The following is a 17,072-nucleotide window of genomic DNA, read 5'->3' on the forward strand; positions in this document are numbered from 1 at the left end:
ACGTCTTTGTGATTGGGTACGGGTACAGTGTCCCTGTGATTGGGTATGCGGTACAGCGCTTCTGTGATTGGGTACGGGTACAGTGTCCCTGTGATTGGGTACAGCGTACAGTGCCTTTGTGATTGGGTAAGGGCACAGTGTTTCTGTGATTGAGTACGGGGTACTGTGTCTCTGTGATTGTGTATGGTGTACAGTGTCTCTGTGATCGGGTACGAGGTACAGTGTCTCTGTGATTGGGTATGGGATATAGTGTCTCTTTAATTGTTTTTGGGGTACCATGTCTTTGTGATTGTGTACAGGTACAGTGTCTCTGTGATTGTGTACGGGTACAGTGTCTTTGTGATTGGGTACGGATACAGTGTCTCTGTGATTGGGTATGTGGTATAGCGCTTCTGTGATTGGGTATGGAGTACAGTGTCTCTGAACTTGGGTACGGGTACAGTGTCTCTGTGATTGGGTACAGGCTACAGTGTCTCTGTGATTGGCTGTGGGGTACAGCGTCTCTGTGATTGTGTATGGTGTACAGTGTCTCTGTGATCGGGTACGAGGTACAGTGTCTCTGTGATTGGGTACGGGCACAGTGTCTCTTTGACTGGGTATGGGATATAGTGTCTCTTTAATTGTTTTTGGGGTACCATGTCTTTGTGATTGGGTACAGGTACGGTGTCTCTGTGATTGTGTACGGGTACAGTGTCTTTGTCATTGGGTACGGATACAGTGTCTCTGTGATTGGGTATGTGGTACAGCGCTTCTGTGATTAGGTATGGGGTACAGTGTCTCTGAACTTGGGTACGGGTACAGTGTCTCTGTGATTGGGTATGGATACAGTGTCACTGTGATTGGGTAGGCGGTACAGCGCTTCTGTGATTGGGTACAGGCTACGGTGTCTCTGTGATTGGGTACAGCCTACGGTGTCTCTGTGATTGGGTAGTGGATACAGTGTCTCTGCGATTGGGTACCGGGTACCGTGTCTCTGTGATTAGGTATGGGGTACAGTGTCTCTGTGATTGGGTACAGTGTCTCCATGGTACAGTGTCTCTGTGATTGTGTACGCTCCAGTGTCTCTGTGATCGGGTACGGGGTACAGTGTCTCTGTGATTGGGTACAGTGTCTCTCTGATTGTGTATGTGGTACAGTGTCTCTGTAATTGGGTACAGGGTATAGTTTCTCTTTAATTGTATATGGGGTACTATGTCCCTGTGATTGGGTATGGGGTACAAAGCCTCCGAAATTTTGCATGGTCTACAACGCTTCTGTGACTGGGTACGGTGTACAGTGTCTCCATGGTTGGGTACAGTGTCTCTATGATTGTGTACGGGCTACAGTATCTCTGTGATTGTGTACACTCTAGTGTCTCTGTGGTTAGGTATGGGTACAGTGTCTCTGTGGTTGGGTACAGCATACAGTGTCTCTGTAATTGGATCGGGCACAGTGTCTCTGTGATTGATTACGGGGTGCAGTGTCTCTATGATTGGGTAAAACGTACAGTGTCTCTGTGATTGGGTACAGGTTATGATGTCTCTTTAATTGTGTATGGGGTACCACGTCTTTGTGACTGGGTGTGGGGTACAGTGTCTCTGTGATGGTGCATGGTGTACCTTTTCTCTGTGATTGGTACAGTGTGCCTTGTCTCTGTGATTGGATACGGGGTACTGTCTCTCTGTGATTGGCTCCGGGCTAGTGTTTGTCTGGTTGGGTATGGGGTACAGAGTCTCTTTGATTGGTTACCGGGTACTGTGTCTCTGTGATTCGTTACAGGGTACAGTGGCTCTGTGTTTGTGTACAGGGTCCCGTGTCTCTGTGATTGGGTACACGGTACAGTGTCTCTGTGATTGGGGACAGTGTCTGGTGTCTCTGTAATTGGGTAGGAGGTACAGTTTCTCTGTGTTTGGCTCCTAAATAGCCAAGTGGTTATGGTCCTGGGTTTGTAACCCCAAGATCAAGAGTTCAAATCTCACAATGGCAAACTATGAAACAATGTAACTTCATCTGAAACAGATGGAAATGGGTTTGTACTCGAAAGAGTTACAGGGTATTGTGTCTCTGTGATTGGGGACAGTGTAGGTGTCTCTGTGATTGGGGACAGTGTACAGTGTCTCTGTAATTGGGTAGGAGGTACAGTTTCTCTGTGTTTGGCTACAGGGTACTGTGTCTCTGTGATTGAGTACAGGGTACAGTGTCTCTGTGATTCGTTACAGGGTACAGTGGCTTTGTGTTTGTGTACAGGTTCCCTTTCTCTGTGATTGGGTATGCAGTAGAGTGTCTCTGTGATTGGGGACAGTGTAGGTGTCTCTGTGATTGGGGACAGTGTACAGTGTCTCTGTAATTGGGTAGGAGGTACAGTTTCTCTGTGTCCCTGTGACTGGGTACAGGGTACAGTGTCTCTGTGATTCGTTACAGGGTACAGTGGCTCTGTGTTTGTGTACAGGTTCCGTGTCTCTGCGATTGGGTACGCAGTACAGCATCTCTGTGATTGGGGACAGTGTACAGTGTCTCTGTGATTGGGTAGGAGGTACAGTTTCTCTGTGTTTGGCTACAGAGTACTGTGTCCCTGTGATTGGGTACAGTGTCTCTGTGATTTTGCACAGTCTAGAGTGCCTCTGTGATTGGGTATGATGTACAATGTCTCCATGGTTGGGTACAGTGTCTCTATGATTGTGTACGGGGTACAGTGTCTCTGTTATTGGGTATGGGGTCTAGTGTCTCTGTTATTGGATACAGGGTATAGTGTCTCTGTGATTGGGTATGGGGTACAGTATCTCTGTGATTGTGTACGCTCTAGTGTCTCTGTGGTTAGGTATGGGTACAGTGTCTCTGTGATTGATTACGGGCTGCAGTGACTCTATGATTGGGTACTGGGTACTGTGTCTCTGTGATTGATTACAGGGTGCAGTGTCTCTATGATTGTGTAAACGTAGAGTGTCTCTGTGATTGGGTACAGCGTACAGTGTCCCTGTGATTGGGTATGGGCTATAGTGTCTCTTTAATTGTGTATGGGGTACCAAGTCTTTGTGACTGGGTGCGGGGTACAGTGTCTCTGTGATTGTGCACGGTATACTGTTTCTCTGTGATTAGTACAGCGTGCCTTTTCTCTGTGATTGGGTACGGGGTAATGTCTCTCTGTGGTTGGGTACGGGGTACAGAGTCTCTTTGATTGGGCACTGGGTACTGTCTCTCTGTGATTGGTACAGTGTGCCTTGTCTCTGTGATTGGGTACGGGGTACTGTCTCTCTGTGATTGGCTCCGGCTAGTGTTTGTCTGGTTGGGTACGGGTTACAGAGTCTCTTTGATTGGTTACCAGGTACTGTGTCTCTGTGATTCGTTACAGGGTACAGTGGCTCTGTGTTTGTGTACAGGTTCCGTGTTTCTGTGATTGGGTATGCGGTACAGTGTCTCTGTGATTGGGGACAGTGTATGGTGTCTCTGTGATTGGGTAGGAGGTACAGTGTCTCTGTGTTTGGCTACAGGGTACTGTGTCTCTGTGATTGGGTACAGGGTACCGTGTCTCTGTGATTGGGTACGCGGTACAGTGTTTCTGTGATTGGGGACAGTGTACTGTGTCTCTGTTATTGGGTAGGAGGTACAGTTTCTCTGTGTTTGCTACAGGGTACTGTGTCCCTGTAATTGGGTATGGGGTACAGTGTCTCTGTGATTGGGTACAGGGTACAGTGCCTCTGTGATTTTGCACAGTCTAGAGTGCCTCTGTGATTGGGTACGGTTTACAGTGTCTCCATGGTTGGGTACAGTGTCTCTATGATTGTGTACGGGGTACAGTGTCTCTGTTATTGGGTATGGGGTCTAGTGTCTCTGTTATTGGATACGGGTGCAGTTTCTCTGTGATCGGGTACGGGGTACAGTGTCTCTGTGATTGTGTACGGGGTACAGTGTCTCTGTGATCGGGTACGGGTGCAGTGTCTCTATGATTGGGTACAGCGAACAGTGTCCCTGTGATTGGGTGTGGGCTATAATGTCTCTTTAATTGTGTATGGGGTACCATGTCTTTGTGACTGGGTGCGGGGTACAGTGTTTCTGTGATTGTGCACGGTGTACTGTTTGTCTGTGATTGGTACAGTGTGCCTTGTCTCTGTGATTGGGTACGGGGTACTGTCTCTCTGTGATTGGCTCTGGGCTAGTGTTTGTCTGGTTGGGTATGGGGTACAGAGTCTCTTTGATTGGTTACCGGGTACTGTGTCTCTGTGATTGGTTACAGGGTACAGTGGCTCTGTGTTTGTGTACAGTTTCCGTGTCTCTGTGATTGGGTACGCGGTACAGTGTCTCTGTGATTGGGTACGCGGTACAGTGTCTCTGTGATTGGGTACGCGGTACAGTGTCTCTGTGATTGGGTACGCGGTACAGTGTCTCTGTGATTGGGCACAGTACATGGTGTCTCTGTGATTGGGTAGGAGGTACAGAGTCTCTGTGTTTGGCTACAGGGTATTGTGTCTCTGTGATTGGGTACGGATACAGTGTCTCTGTGATTGGGTACGGATACAGTGTCTCTGTGATTGGGTATGGGGTACAGTGTCTCTGTGATTGGGTACAGGGGTACAGTGTCTCTGTGATTGGGTACAGGGGTACAGTGTCTCCATGGTTGGGTACAGTGTCCCTGTGATTGGGTACAGCGTACAGTGTCTCTGTTATTGAGTACGGGGTATAGTGTCTCTGTTATTGGGTACGGGGTATAGTGTCATAGTGTCTCTGTGGTTGGGTATGGGGTACATTCTCTCTGTGATTGTGCACGGTCTACAGCACCTCTGTGATTGGCTACGGGGTACAGTGTCTCTGTGATTGGGTACAGCATACTGTGTCCCTGTAATTGGTTACCGGGTTCTGTGTCTCTGTAATTGGGTACTGTGTACCATATCTCTGTGATTGGGTACAGGGTACAGTGTCTCTCCGTTTGGCTCATGGGTAGTCTTTCTGTGGTTGGGTGCGGGGTACAGTGTCTCTTTGACTGGGTATCGGGTACCGTGTCTCTGTGATTGGTTACAGGGTACAGTGGCTCCGTGTTTGTGTACAGGTTCCGTGTCTCTGTGATTGGGTACGCGGTACAGTGTCTCTGTGATTGAGGACAGTATATGATGTCTCTGTGATTGGGTAGGAGGTACAGAGTCTCTGTGTTTGGCTACAGGGTACTGTGTCTCTGTGATTGGGTGTGGTGTACAGTGATTCTGTGATTTGGTATGGGGTACAGTGCTCTGTGATGGGGAATGGGCTACAGTGCCTCTGTGATTGGGTACAGCATACGGTGTCTCTGTGATTGGGTACGCTCTAGTGTCTCTGTGATCAGGTATGGGGTATAGTGTCTCTTTAATTGTTTTTGGGGTACCATGTCTCTGTGATTGGGTACGGATACAGTGTCACTGTGATTGGGTATGTGGTACAACGCTTCTGTGATTGAGTATGGGGTACAGTGTCTCTGAAATTGGGTACGCGGTACAGTGTCTCTGTGATTGGTTATGGATACAGTGTCACTGTGATTGGGTATGCGGTACAGCACTTCTGTGATTTGGTATGGGGTACAGTGCTCTGTGATGGGGAATGGGCTACAGTGCCTCTGTGATTGGGTACAGCATACGGTGTCTCTGTGATTGGGTAGTGGATACAGTATCTCTGCGATTGGGTACCGGGTAGCGTGTCTCTGTGATTGGGTACGATGTACAGAGTCTCTGTGAAACTGTACGCTCCAGTGTCTCTGTGATTGGGTACGCTCCAGTGTCTCTGTGATCGGGTACGGGATACAGTGTCTCAGTGATGGGGAACGGGCTACAGTGTCTCTGTGATTGGGTACAGCATACGGTGTCTCTGTGATTGGGTATTGGATACATTGTCTCTGCGATTGGGTACCGGGTACCGTGTCTCTGTGATTGGGTATGGGGTACAGTGTCTCTGTGATTGTGTACGCTCCAGTAAGTCTGTGATCGGGTACGGGGTACAGTGTTTCTGTGATCGGGTACGGGGTACAGTGTCTCTGTGATCGGGTACGGGGTACAGTGTCTCTGTGATTGGGTACAGTGATTCCATGGTTGGGTACAGGGTACAGTGTATCTATGATTGTGTACGTGGTACAGTGTCTCTGTAATTGGGTACAGGGTATAGTTTCTCTTTAACTGTGTATGGGGTACTATGTCCCTGTGATTGGGTATGGGGTACAGTGCCTCTGTGATTGTGCACAGTCTGCAATGCCTCTGTGATTGGGTACGGTGTACAGTGTCTCCATGGTTGGGTACAGTGTCTCTATGATTGTGTATGGGGTACAGTGTCTCTGTTATTGGGTATGGAGTATAGTGTTTCTGTGATTGGGTGTCGAGTACAGTGTCTCTGTGTTTTTATATGGGCTACAGTATCTCTGTGATTGTGTACACTCTAGTGTCTCTGTGGTTAGGTATGGGTATAGTATCTCTGTGATTGGATCGGGCACAGTGTCCCTGTGATTGATTACTGTGTACAGTGTCTCTTTGATTGGGTACTGGGTACTGTGTCTCTGTGATTGGGTACGGGGTACTGTCTCTCTGTGATTGGTACAGTGTGCCTTGTCTCTGTGATGGGTACGGGGTACTGTCTCTCTGTGATTGGCTCCGGGCTAGTGTTTGTCTGGTTGGGTACGGGGTACAGAGTCTCTTTGATTGGTTACCGGCTACTGTGTCTCTGTGATTGGTTACAGGGTACAGTGGCTCTGTGTTTGTGTACAGGTTCCGTGTCTCTATGATTGGGTACGCGGTACAGTGTCTCTGTGATTGGGGACAGTGTATGGTGTCTCTGTGATTGGCTACAGGGTACTGTGTCTCTGTGATTGGGTACAGGATACTGTGTCTCTGTGATTGGGTGTGGGGTACAGTGTCTCTGAGATTCGTTACAGGGTACAGTGGCTCTGTGTTTGCATACAGGGTCCCGTGTCTCTGTGATTGGGTACAGCATACAGTGTCTCTGTGATTGGATCGGGCACAGTGTCTCTGTGATCGGGTACGGGTGCAGTGTCTCTATGATTGGGTACAACGTACAGTGTCTCTGTGATTGGGTAGGGGTTATGGTGTCTCTTTAATTGTGTATGGGGTACCATGTCTTTGTGACTGGGTGCAGGTTACAGTGGCTCTGTGATTGTGCACGATGTACTGTTTCTCTGTGATTGGTACAGTGTGCCTTGTCTCTGGGGTACTGTCTCTCTGTGGTTGGGTACGGGGTACAGTGTCTCTTTGATTGGGTACTGGGTACTGTGTCTCTGTGATTCGTTATAGGGTACAGTGGCTCTGTGTTTGTGTACAGGATCCTGTGTCTCCGTGATTGGGAACGCGATACAGTGTCTCTGTGATTGAGTACGGGGTACAGTGTCTCTGTGATTGGGTACTGTGTACCACATCTCTGTGATTGGGTATGGGGTACAGTGTCTCTCTGATTGGCTCATGAGTAGTCTTTCTGTGGTTGGGTATGGGGTACAGTGTCTGTTTGGCTGGGTACCGGGTACCGTGTCTCTGTGATACATTACAGGGTACAGTGGCTCTGTGTTTGTGTACAGGTTCTGTGTCTCTGTGATTGTGCACAGTGTACTGCTTCTCTGTGATTGGTACAGTGTGCCTTATCTCTGTGATTGGGTACGGGGTACTGTCTCTCTGTGATTAGCTCCGGGCTAGTGTTTGTCTGGTTGGGTACGGGGTACAGAGTCTCTTTGATTGGTTACCGGGTATTGAGTCTCTGTACTTCGTTATAGGGCACAGTGGCTCTGTGTTTGTGTACAGGTTCCGTGTCTCTGTGATTGGTAACGCGATACAGTGTCTCTGTGATTGGGTAGGAGGTACAGTATCTCTGTGATTCGGTACAGGGTACTGTGTCTCTGTCATTAGGTACAGGGTACTGTGTCTCTGTGATTGGGAACGCGCTACAGTGTCTCTGTGATTGGAAACAGTGTACGGTGTCTCTGTGATTGGGTAGGAGGTACAGTGTCTCTGTGATTGGAAACAGTGTACGGTGTTTCTGTGATTGGGTAGGAGGTACAGTGTCTCTGTGTTTGGGTATGGGGTACAGTGTCTCTGTGATTGGAAACAGTGTACGGTGTCTCTGTGATTGGGTAGGAGGTACAGTGTCTCTGTGTTTGGCTACGGGATACTGTATCCCAGTGATTGGGTATGGGGTGCAATGTCTCTGTGATTGGGTATGGGCTACAGTATCTGTGATTGGGTATGGACTATAGTGTCTCTGTGATTGGGTACGGGTTACAGTGTCTCTGTGATTGGGTATGGGTTACAGTGTCTCTGTGATTGGGTACAGCGTACAGTGTCTCTGTAATTGGGTATGGGGTACAGTGTCTCTGTGATCGGGTATGGGTGCAGTGTCTCTATGATTGGGTACAGCGTACAGTGTCTCTGTGATCGGGTACGGGGTACAGTGTCTCTGTGATCGGGTACGGGTGCAGTGTCTCTATGATTGGGTACAGCGTACAGTGTCCCTGTGATTGGGTATGGGCTATAGTGTCTCTTTAATTGTGTATGGGGTACCATGTCTTTGTGACTGGGTGCGGGCTACAGTGTCTCTGTGATTGTGCACGGTGTACTGTTTCTCTGTGATTGGTACAGTGTGCCTTGTCTCTGTGATTGGGTATGGGGTACTGTCTCTCTGTGATTGGATCCAGGCTAGTGTTTATCTGGTTGGGTACGGGGTACAGAGTCTCTTTGATTGGTTACCGGGTACTGTGTCTCTGTGATTGGTTACAGGGTACAGTGGCTCTGTGTTTGTGTACAGGTTCCGTGCCTCTGTGTTTCGCTACGGAGTACTGTGTCTCTGTGATTGGGTACAGGATACTGTGTCTCTGTGGTGGGTACAGGGTACTGTATCTCTGTGATTGGGTAGGAGGTACAATGTCTCTGTGATTGGCTATGGGGTACAGTGTCTCTGTGATTGGGTACGGGTACAATGTCTCTGTGATTGGGTGTAGTGCACAGTGTCTCTGTGATTGGGTAATGTCTCCATGGTTGGGTACAGGGTATAGTTTCTCTATGATTGTGTACGGGGTACAGTGTCTCTGTGATCGGGTACGGGTGCAGTGTCTCTATGATTGGGTACAGCGTACAGTGTCCCTCTGATTGGGTATGGGCTATAGTGTCTCTTTAATTGTGTATGGGGTACCATGTCTTTGTGACTGGGTGCGGGGTACAGTGTCTCTGTGATTGTGCACGGTGTATCGTGTCCCTGTGATTGGGTACAGCATACAGTGTCTCTGTGATTGGGTACAGGGTACAGTGTCTCCATGGTTGGGTACAGTGTCTCTATGATTGTGTACAGGGTACAGTGTATCTGTTATTGAGTATGGGGTATAGTGTCTCTGATATCGGGTACGGGGTATAGAGTCATAGTGTCTCTGTGATTGTGTAAGCTTTAGTGTCTCTGTGGTTGGGTATGGGGTACATTCTCTCTGTGACTGTGCACGGTCTACAGTACCTCTGTGATTGGGTACGGTGTACAGTGTCCCCATGGTTGGGTACGGGTACAGCGTACAGTGTCTCTGTGATTCGGCATGGGCACAGTGTCTCTGTGATTGGGTACGGGTACAGTGTCTCTGTAATTGGGTATAGTGTACAGTGTCTCTTTGATTGGGTATGGGTACAGTGTCTCTATGATTGTGTACGGGGTACAGTGTCTCTGTGATCGGGTACGGGTGCAGTGTCTCTATGATTGGGTACAGTGTACAGTGTCCCTGTGATTGGGTATGGGCTATAGTGTCTCTTTAATTGTGTATGGGGTACCATGTCTTTGTGACTGGGTGCGGGCTACAGTGTCTCTGTGATTGTGCACGGTGTACCATGTCCCTGTGATTGGGTACAGCATACAGTGTCTCTGTGATTGGGTACAGGGTACCGTGTCTCCGTGGTTGGGTACAGTGTCTCTATGATTGTGTACAGGGTACAGTGTCTCTGTTATTGAGTATGGGGTATAGTGTCTCTGATATCGGGTACGGGGTATAGAGTCATAGTGTCTCTGTGATTGGATACAGGGTATAGTGTCTCTGTGATTGGCTATAGGGTACAGTGCCTCTGTGATTTTGCACAGCCTAGAATGCCTCTGTGATTGGGTATGGTGTACAGTGTATCCATGGTTGGGTATAGTGTCTCTATGATTGTGTACGGGGTACAGTGTCTCTGTTATTGGGTATAGGGTCTAGTGTCTCTGTTATTGGATACAGGGTATAGTGTCTCTATGATTGGATCGGGTACAGTGTCTCTGTGATCGGGTATGGGCTGCAGTGTCTCTGTGTTTGACTACGGGTTACTGTGTCTCTGTGATTGGGTACAGGGTATTGTGTCTCTGTGATTGGGTAGGAGGTACAATGTCTCTGTGATTGGCTATGGGGTACAGTGCCTCTATGATTGGGTACAGGTACAGTGTCTCTGTGATTGTGTATGCTCTAGTGTCTCTGTGATTGGGTATGGGTTACAGTGTCTCTGTGATTGGGTATGGGCTATAGTGTCTCTTTAATTGTGTATGGGGTACCATGTCTTTGTGACTGGGTGCGGGCTACAGTGTCTCTGTGATTGTGCACGGTGTACTGTTTCTCTGTGATTGGTACAGTGTGCCTTGTCTCTGTGATTGGGTATGGGGTACTGTCTCTCTGTGATTGGATCCAGGCTAGTGTTTATCTGGTTGGGTACGGGGTACAGAGTCTCTTTGATTGGTTACCGGGTACTGTGTCTCTGTGATTGGTTACAGGGTACAGTGGCTCTGTGTTTGTGTACAGGTTCCGTGCCTCTGTGTTTCGCTACGGAGTACTGTGTCTCTGTGATTGGGTACAGGATACTGTGTCTCTGTGGTTGGGTACAGGGTACTGTATCTCTGTGATTGGGTAGGAGGTACAATGTCTCTGTGATTGGCTATGGGGTACAGTGTCTCTGTGATTGGGTACAGCATACAGTGTCTCTGTGATTGGGCATGGGGTGCAGTGTCTCTGTGATTGGGTACAGCATACAGTGTCTCTGTGATTGGGCATGGGGTGCAGTGTCTCTGTGATTGGGTACAGCATACAGTGTCTCTGTGATTGGGTACAGCATACAGTGTCTCTGTGATTGGGTACAGCATACAGTGTCTCTGTGATTGGGCATGGGGTGCAGTGTCTCTGTGATTGGGTACAGCATACAGTGTCTCTGTGATTGGGTACAGCATACAGTGTCTCTGTGATTGGGCATGGGGTGCAGTGTCTCTGTGATTGGGTACAGCATACAGTGTCTCTGTGATTGGGCATGGGGTGCAGTGTCTCTGTGATTGGGTACAGCATACAGTGTCTCTGTGATTGGGTACAGCATACAGTGTCTCTGTGATTGGGTACAGCATACAGTGTCTCTGTGATTGGGCATGGGGTGCAGTGTCTCTGTGATTGGGTACAGCATACAGTGTCTCTGTGATTGGGTACAGCATACAGTGTCTCTGTGATTGGGCATGGGGTGCAGTGTCTCTGTGATTGGGTACAGCATACAGTGTCTCTGTGATTGGGCATGGGGTGCAGTGTCTCTGTGATTGGGTACAGCATACAGTGTCTCTGTGATTGGGTACAGCATACAGTGTCTCTGTGATTGGGCATGGGGTGCAGTGTCTCTGTGATTGGGTACAGCATACAGTGTCTCTGTGATTGGGTATGGGGTGCAGTGTCTCTGTGATTGGGTACAGCATACAGTGTCTCTGTGATTGGGCATGGGGTGCAGTGTCTCTGTGATTGGGTACAGCATACAGTGTCTCTGTGATTGGGTACAGCATACAGTGTCTCTGTGATTGGGCATGGGGTGCAGTGTCTCTGTGATTGGGTACAGCATACAGTGTCTCTGTGATTGGGTACAGCATACAGTGTCTCTGTGATTGGGCATGGGGTGCAGTGTCTCTGTGATTGGGTACAGCATACAGTGTCTCTGTGATTGGGTATGGGGTGCAGTGTCTCTGTGATTGGGTACTGTGTACCATGTCCCTGTGATTGGGTACAGCATACAGTGTCTCTGTGATTGGGTACTGTGTGCCGTGTCCCTGTGATTGGGTACAGCATACAGTGTCTCTGTGATTGGGTACGGGGTACAGTGTATCCATGGTTGGGGACAGTGTCTCTATGATTGTGTACAGGGTACAGTGTCTCTGTTATTGAGTACGGGGTTTGGTGTCTCTGTTATTGGGTACGGGGCATAGTGTCATAGTGTCTCTGTGATTGTGTAAGCTCTAGTGTCTCTGTGGTTGGGTATGGGGTACATTCTCTCTGTGATTGTGCACGGTCTACAGTACCTCTGTGATTCGTTACGGTGTACAGTGTCCCCATGGTTGGGTACAGGTACAGCGTACAGTGTCTCTTTGAAAAAAACAGAATTACCTGGAAAAACTCAGCAGGTCTGGCAGCATCGGCGGAGAAGAAAAGAGTTGACGTTTCGAGTCCTCATGACCCTTCAACAGAACTCTTTGATTGGGTACGGGGTACAGTGTCCCCATGGATGGGTACGGGTACAGCGTACAGTGGCTCTGTGATTGGGTACAGGGTACTGTGTCTCTGTGTCTGGGTACAGGGTCCCGTGTCTCTGTGATTGGGTACAGGGTCCCATGTCTGTGTGATTGGGAACGCGCTACAGTGTCTCTGTGATTGGAAACAGTGTACGGTGTCTCTGTGATTGGATAGGAGGTACAGTTTCTCTGTGTTTGGCTACAGGATACTGTGTCCCTGTGATTGGGTACAGGGTACTGTGTCTCTGTGATTGGGTATGGGGTACAGTGTCTCTGTGATTGGGTATGGGGTACAGTGTTTCTGTGATCGGGTACGGGTACAGTGTCTCTTTGATTGGTTACCGGGTACTGTGTCTCTGTGATTGGTTACAGGGTACAGTGGCTCTGTGTTTGTGTACAGGTTCCGTGTCTCTGTGATTGGGTACGCGGTACAGTGTCTCTGTGATTGGGGACAGTGTCTGGTGTCTCTGTGATTGGGTAGGAGGTACAGTGTCTCTGTGTTTAACTACGGGGTACTGTGTCTCTGTGATTGGGTACAGGATACTGTGTCTCTGTGATTGGGTATGCGGTACAGTGTCTCTGTGATTGGGTACGGGGTACAGTGTCTCTGTGATTGGGTATGGGGTACAGTGTCTGTGATTGGGTACAGTGTCTCCATGGTGGGTACAGGGTACAGTGTCTCTATGATTGTGTATGGGGTACAGTGTCTCTGTTATTGGGTACAGTTTCTCTTTAATTGTGTATGGGGTACCATGTCCTTATGATTGGGTATGGGGAACAGTGCCAGGGTGATTGGGTATGGGGAACAGTGTCTCTGAAATTGGGTACTGGGTACAGTGTCTCTGAAATTGGGTACTGGGTACAGTGTCTCTGTGATTGGGTACGGGCTAGAGTGTATGTGTGATTGGGTACGGGCTAGAGTGTATGTGTGATTGGGTACGGGCTAGAGTGTATGTGTGATTGGGTACGGGCTAGAGTGTATGTGTGATTGGGTACGGGGTGCAGTGTCTCTGTGATTGGGCACGGGGTGCAGTGTCTCTGTGATTGGGTACGGGGTGCAGTGTCTCTGTGATTGGGCACGGGGTGCAGTGTCTCTGTGATTGATTATGGGGTACAGGGTCTCTTTGATTGTGCACGGTCTACAGTGCCTCTGTGATTGGATACGATGTACAGTGTCTCTGTGATTGTGTACGCTCTAGTGTCTCTGTTATCAGGTACGGGGTACAGTGTCTCTGTGATTGTGTATGCTCTAGTGTCTCTGTGATCGGGTATGGGGTATAATGTCTTTTTAATTGTTTTTGGGGTACCATGTCTTTGTGATTGGGTACGGGTACAGAGTCTCTGTGATTGTGTATGGTTACAGTGTCTCTGTGATTGGGTACGGATACAGTGTCTCTGTGATTGGGTAATGTGGTACAGCGCTTCTGTGATTGGGTATGGGGTACAGTGTCTCTGAAATTGCGTACGGGTACAGTGTCACTGTGATTGGGTACGGATACAGTGTCACTGTGATTGGGTATGCGGTACAGCACTTCTGTGATTGGGTATGGGGTACAGTGTCTCTGAAATTGGGTACGGGGTACAGTGCCTCTGTGATTGGGTATGGGCTACATTGTCTCTGTGATTGGGTAGCAGGTACCGTGTCTCTGTGATTGGGTTTGGGGTATAGTGTCTCTGTGATTGGGTATGGGGTACAGTGTCTCTGTGATCGGTTACGGGGTACAGTGTCTCTGTGATTGGGTACAGTGTCGCCATGGTTGGGTACAGGGTACAGTGTCTCTATGATTGTGTACGTTGTACGATGTCTCTGTAATTGGGTACAGGGTATAGTTTCTCTTTAATTGTGTATGGGGTACTATTTCCCTGTGATTGGGTATGCGGTACAATGCCTTTGTGATTTTGCATGGTCTACAATGCATCTGTGATTGGGTACAGGTACAATGTCTCTGTGACTGGGTGTGGTGCACAGTGTCTCTGTGATTGTGTACGCTCTAGTGTCTCTGTGATTGTGTACGGGGTACAGTGTCTCTGTGATTGGGTACAATGTCTCCATGGTTGGGTACAGGGTATAGTGTCTCTATGATTGTGTACGGGGTACAGTTTTTCTGTGATCGGGTACGGGTGCAGTGTCTCTATGATTGGGTACAGCGTACAGTGTCCCTCTGATTGGGTATGGGCTATAGTGTCTCTTTAATTGTGTATGGGGTACCATGTCTTTGTGACTGGGTGCAGGGTACAGTGTCTCTGTGATTGTGCACGGTGTACTGTGTCCCTGTGATTGGGTACAGCATACAGTGTCTCTGTGATTGGGTACAGGGTACAGTGTCTCTATGATTGTGTACAGGGTACAATGTCTCTGTTATTGAGTATGGGGTATAGTGTCTCTGATATCAGGTACGGGGTATAGTGTCATAGTGTCTCTGTGATTGTGTAAGCTTTAGTGTCTCTGTGGTTGGGAATGGGGTACATTCTCTCTGTGACTGTGCACGGTCTACAGTACCTCTGTGATTGGGTACCATGTACAGTGTCCCCATGGTTGGGTACGGATACAGCGTACAGTGTCTCTGTGATTCGGCATGGGCACAGTGTCTCTGTGATTGGGTACGGGTATAGTGTCTCTGTAATTGGGTATAGTGTACAGTGTCTCTGATTGTGTACGGGGTACAGTGTCTCTGTTATTGGGTATGGGGTCTAGTGTCTCTGTTATTGGATACAGGGTATAGTGTCTCTGTGATTGGCTGTGGAGTACAGTGCCTCTGTGATTTTGGACAGTCTAGAATGCCTTTGTGATTGGGTATGGTGTACAGTGTCTCCATGGTTGGGTATATTGTCTCTATGATTGTGTACGGGGTACAGTGTCTCTGTTATTGGGTATGGGGTCTAGTGTCTCTGTTATTGGATACAGGGTATAGTGTCTCTGTGATTGGATCGGGTACAGTGTCTCTGTGATCGGGTATGGGTTGCAGTGTCTCTGTGTTTGGCTATGGGATACTGTGTCTCTGTGATTGGGTACAGGGTATTGTGTCTCTGTGATTGGGTAGGAGGTACAATGTCTCTGTGATTGGCTATGGGGTACAGTGTCTCTATGATTGGGTACGGGTACAGTGTCTCTGTGATTGGGTGTGGTGCACAGTGTCTCTGTGATTGGATATGGGGTACAGTGTCTCTGTGATTGTGTACGCTCTAGTGTCTCTGTGATTGGGTATGAGTTACAGTGTCTCTGTGATTGGGTATGGGTTACAGTGTCTCTGTGATTGGGTACAATGTCTCCATAGTTGGGTACAGGGTACAGTGTCTCTATGATTGGGTATGGGGTACAGTGTCTCTGTTATTGGGTACAGTTTCTCTTTAATTGTGTATGGGGTACCATGTCCTTATGATTTGGTATGGGGAACAGTGCCAGGGTGATTGGGTATGTGGTTCAGTGTCTCTGAAATTGGGTACTGGGTGCAGTGTCTCTGTGATTGGGTACAGCATACAGTGTCTCTGTGATTGGGTACAGCATACAGTGTCTCTGTGATTGGGTACTGTGTACTGCGTCCCTGTGATTGGGTACAGCATACAGTGTTTCTGTGTTTGGCTACGGGATAGTGTGTCTCTGTGATTGGGTACGGGTTACAGGGTCTCTGTGATTGGGTATAGGCTACAGTGTCTCTGTGATTGTGTATGGGGTACAGTGTCTCTGTGATTGGGTACGGGGTACAGTGTCTCTGTGATCGGGTACGGGGTACAGTGTCTCTGTGATTGGGTACGGGGTACAGTGTCTCTGTGATCGGGTACGGGGTACAGTGTCTCTGTGATCGGGTACGGGGTACAGTGTCTCTGTGATTGGGTACGGGGTACAGTGTCTCTGTGATCGGGTACGGGTTCAGTGTCTCTATGATTGGGTACAGCGTACAGTGTCCCTGTGATTGGGTATGGGCTATACTGTCTCTTTAATTTTGTATGGGGTACCATGTCTTTGTGACTGGGTGCGGGATACAGTGTCTCTGTGATTGTGTACTGTCTCTCTGTGATTGGTACAGTGTGCCTTGTCTCTGTGATTGGGTACGGGGTACTGTCTCTCTGTGATTGGATCCGGGCTAGTGTTTGTCTGGTTGCGTACGGGGTACGCAATCTCTTTGATTGGTTACCGGGTACTGTGTCTCTGTGATTCGTTACAGGGTACAGTGGCACTGTGTTTGTGTACAGGTTCCGTGTCTCTGTGATTGGGTACGCGGTACAGTGTCTCTGTGATTGGGGACAGTGTCTGGTGTCTCTGTGATTGGGTAGTAGGTACAGTGTCTCTGTGTTTGGCTACGGGGTACTGTGTCTCTGTGATTGGGTACAGGGTACTGTGTCTCTGTGATTGGGTAGGAGGTACAATATCTCTGTGATTGGCTATGGGGTACAGTGTCTCTGTGATTGGGTATAGTGTACAGTGTCTCTTTGATTGTGTACGGGGTACGGTGTCTCCATGGTTGGGTACTGGTACAGCTTACAGTGTCTCTGTGATTCGGTATGGGCACAGTGTCTCTGTGATTAGGTACGGGTACAGTGTCTCTGTAATTGTATACGGTGTACTGTGTCTCTGTAATTGTGTACAGCATACATTGTCTCTATGATTGGGTACGGGTACT

This window comes from Carcharodon carcharias, chromosome 33 (genome assembly GCF_017639515.1).
Source record: "Carcharodon carcharias isolate sCarCar2 chromosome 33, sCarCar2.pri, whole genome shotgun sequence".
In the NCBI taxonomy this organism is placed as follows: domain Eukaryota; kingdom Metazoa; phylum Chordata; class Chondrichthyes; order Lamniformes; family Lamnidae; genus Carcharodon; species Carcharodon carcharias.